Genomic DNA, 4131 nt, shown 5'->3' with positions numbered 1-4131 from the left:
ACCTGTCTTCTTGTTCAGCAATTTCTCTGATTTCTGAGAATGCTCCTTAGAAAGTCTTGTGGGTTGCCATTTCCTCCTCCAAGGGAACTTCCAGACCCAGATATCGAACCCGTGTCTCCTGTGACTCCTTCACTACAGGCAGATTTTTTACCACCTGAGCCATGATTTAAACCATGGACCCTCACCAAGCCCCAGCTCATTCTGTCTGGACAGAAGCACAAATGTCCTCTCTCTCCTTCTAGACCCAGAGAGACACGTTCACTCCCACAATGGACATCACTCAAGGCATCTTATGATTTCCTGCTTTCCACTAAAGTCATGACACAGCCAATTGTCAGCACTGCCTGCAGCCAAAGCTTTGCTGTCCAGGATGACGTGGCTTCAATCTCCTCTGCCCCAGCCCTGGAAAAATCACAGAAGGACAAACAGTGGAGGCCGTGTCTGGAAAGAAGTCTGTGCTTCTAGGTCTTAAATGACTGTGTCTTTGACCGTTACTTCTTTATCACCAAAGTCCTATTTCAATCTATTGCTCCCATATCAATCTGTGTGTGTATGCATGCACGCTCAGTCATGTCTGACTTTTTGCAGCCCCGTGGACTGTAGCCCACCAGGCTCCTCTGTCCATGGGATTCTCCAGGCAAGAATACTAGAGTGGGTTGCCATGCTCTCCTCCAGGGGTTCCTCCCAGCCCAGGGGTTGAACCTGAGTCTCTTGTGTCTCCTGCACTGACAGGTGGGTTCTTTACCACTAGCGCCACCTGGGAAGCCCTCATGATCCTTATTTTTCCTGAATTAGAGATCCCTTAAGATCCTGCATGTCCTCCTCAGAGAGGCAGGTCTGGCTATGCCTTACCTGGGGAGTAGACAGCTACAAGCCCAGCCTCTCATAGTCAACCCTCCCTTTGTCAGGCTGCCCCTCCCTGTGGTTCGGTTTATTGGGACTAAAAAGAGGAGGGACTTTCCTGGTGGTTCAGTGGTTGGGACTCCACGCTCCCATTGCAGGGGGCTGCAAGTTTAATGGGCTTCCCTGGTGGCTCAGTTGGTAAAGAATCCACCTGTAATGCGGGAGACCTGAGTTCGATCCCTGGGTTGGGAAGATCACCTGGAGTAGGAAATAGGAACGCATTTCAGTATTCTTGCCTGGAGAATCCCATGTACAGAGGAGCCTGGCGGCTTATAGTCCTTGGGGTCACAAAGAGTTGGATATGACTGAGAGACTTAGCACAGCAGGTTCAATCCCTGGCCAGGGAACTCAGATCCCACATGCCGCGTGGCCAAAAAATAAAAATAAATAAAACAAGAATAATTAAATATTTTTTAAAGAAATACTTAGAAAAAGAATAATAAAAAGATGGCTGTAGGGTCTATTGATTTTGACACATCATTCACCAGTGTGTCCCCCACCGTCCTGAGCTTGGGTCTTTCCACATAAATTCTCAGGCCTCATCTGTTCACTTGACTCTGGCTTGCTGGTCTCAGAGAAGAGAAGGCATTAGTAGGGTATGAGAAGATTGCTTTGTGTTCTGCAGAGAACAAGGACTCTAAACAGAGAACGGTAATTAATAATTAATGATCTGGACTTATCTTCTCATTTCCCACACCCTTCATGACTGGGATGTGAAATTCAACCCAGTGCTGAGTGGCAGTCTCTGCATGGATGTGGGGACCCAGAAGATGGACAGTGTGCAGCAATGCACTCCCTCGAAGCTGGGCTCCTCCCGCTACCCAGGTGGTCCGGAGTATCAGGCTCTTCCAGCACCTGTGGCTCTCCACCAGGAGGGAGCCGGTAACACACACTTGTGCAAAGATGCTCTCCTGTGTTCCTGCTCCATGTAAGCTGGCAGCTCTGAGAGATGGGGCTCACCCACCCCATTCTTGTGAGGAAGCACAGAGACCCACCCAGGCCCCCTCACTGGTCACTAGTCAGCAGAGCCCAGTTTGAGACAACCATGTCTACATCCCATCTCATCTCATGGGCTCCCAGTTGGGAGGCATTCTTTACCCCAGGGGGGCAGGAGAGAGATGCTTTTGCAACTGGAATTTTACAGGAAAGGAAGGAAAAGAGGTAATGACACTAAGGAGTCTGGATTCTCTTTTTTATTAATTTTTAAGTCTCAGCTGCAGCATGAGGGCTCTCTGATCTTTCTTGTGGCGTGCAGGATCTTTTTGTTGTTGTCATTGCAGCATGTGGGATCTAGTTCCCTGACAAGGAATTGAACCTGGGTCCCCTGCATTGGGAGTGCAGAGTCTTAGCCACTGGACCAGCAGGGAAGTCCTGAGTCTAGATTCTCTTAATATGTCACTGCCTACCTGGGCCTAGAGAATATCCCTGGCCTCTTGTCCAAAGTATTTACTGCAGCTCTTGGGCACTGACCTGTGAAGACTCTGCCGTTGCAGGGTCCACCCAGCCCACTCCTCTTCACTCACCCATCCAGTGGCCACCCATGCCATTCTTCTAGGTCTTTGGAGACATGGCCCAGAGAACAAGCCAAGGTGGCAGTGAACCAAGGGAGTTCTGTGGGTGGTGAAGTGTCTGCTACCCATCCGGTTGCTGGGACAAATATCAACAGCCTCAGATATGCAGATGATACCACTTTAATGGCAGAAAGCAAAGAGGAACTAAAGAGCCTCTTGATGAGGGTGAATGAGGAGAGTGAAAAAGCCAGCATAAAGCTCAATGTTGGAAAAAAAAAACAACTAAGATCATGAATTCTCATCCAATCCCATCATTTCATTGAAAATAGAAGGGTAAAAGTGGAAGCAGTGACAGATTTTCTCTTCTTGGCCTCTAAAATCACTGTGAATGGTGACTGCAGCCATGAAATTAGAAGATGATTGCTTCTTGGCAGGAAAGCTATGACAAACCTAGACAGCGTATTAAAAAGCAAAGACATCGCTTTGCTGGCAAAGGTCCGTATAGCCAAGGATATGGTCTTTCCGGTAGTCATGTACGGATGTGAGAGCTGGACCATAAAGAAGGCTGAGCGCCGAGGAATTGATGTTTTCAAACTGTGGTACAGCAGAAGACTCTTGAGAGTCCCTTGGACAGCAAAGAGATCAAATCAGTCAATCCTAAAGGAAATCATCATTGAATACTCATTGGAAGGACTGATGCTGAAGCTGAAGCTCCAATAGTTTAGCTACCTTATGTGAACAGCTGACTCATTGGAAAATACCCTGAGGCTGGTTAAGACTGAAGGCAAAAGGAAAAGTGGGCAACAGAGGATAGGGTGGTTGGATGGCATCACCAATTCAATGTACATGAACTTGGGCAAACTCCAGGAGATGATGAGGGGCAGGGATGCCTGGCGTGCTACAGTCCATGGGGTCACAAAGAGTCAGACATGACTTGGCAATTGAACAAAACCCACTGGAGGGCTCCTGCCACATGTGTAACTTCTCCAGTGTGTGTTGGAGAGATCTAACTTTGCATTTACCAAGCTGGGAGCACCTACTGCAGCCCTTGATAACCAGACCACATGGGAGACCCTGGAGGTTCCTGGAGCCAGGCCTTGCTGACTGTGCTGACCCACACCTGTCCAGGGAAATGGGCAAGTGAACTTTACACAGCCTTCTTCTGGAGTGAAGAGGAGGTGGCTGAAAGGAACTGGAGGATTGGTGGATGGCAGCTGCAGCTCATGTGGTCACAGACGAACTCTTTGCCAAGCCCAAGGCTCTTGACCTCACTGTATAGCAAAGATTGCATGTTCTGCAGGCTTGTGGACACAGTGGGGGAAGGACAGGGTGGGATGTACCGAGAGAGTAGCATGGAAACATATGCCTTACCATATGTGAAATAGATAGCCAGTGGGCATTTGCTGTATGAGGGACACAAGGAGCCTAACCTGGTGCTCTGTGATGACCTAGAAGGGTGGGATGAGGGTGGATGGGGTTGGGAGTTGGGGGGGAGTTTTAAGAGGGAGGGAACATATGTGTATACTTATGGCTGATCCATGTTGATGTATGGCAGAAGCCAACACAATATTGTAAAGCAATTAAAAATAAATAAATGTTTAAAAAGGATTGTATGTTCTAACTCACAGTCTACTTCTTTAAGCAGCATGTGCCTCTCAAGAGCAAAATCAAATACCTCCAGAGGTTGGGCAGGAGACGTGATGACTGAGGGAGGCTG

At 48.4% G+C, this 4131-nt stretch overlaps 1 non-coding gene across 1 annotated transcript; it reads right to left on the bottom strand.

The window, feature by feature from the left end:
- Positions 1-2197: 2197 nt before the first annotated feature.
- On the bottom strand, positions 2198-2270 carry TRNAG-CCC (transfer RNA glycine (anticodon CCC)). Its single transcript has one exon. It is a non-coding gene; the product is annotated as a tRNA-Gly (tRNA).
- Positions 2271-4131: the final 1861 nt, after the last annotated feature.

The sequence above is a fragment of the Budorcas taxicolor genome, chromosome 21 (genome assembly GCF_023091745.1).
Source record: "Budorcas taxicolor isolate Tak-1 chromosome 21, Takin1.1, whole genome shotgun sequence".
Taxonomy (NCBI): Eukaryota; Metazoa; Chordata; class Mammalia; order Artiodactyla; family Bovidae; genus Budorcas; species Budorcas taxicolor.
Note: the sequence above shows the minus strand (reverse complement) of the source record. Positions and strands in the feature narration are given on the sequence as shown.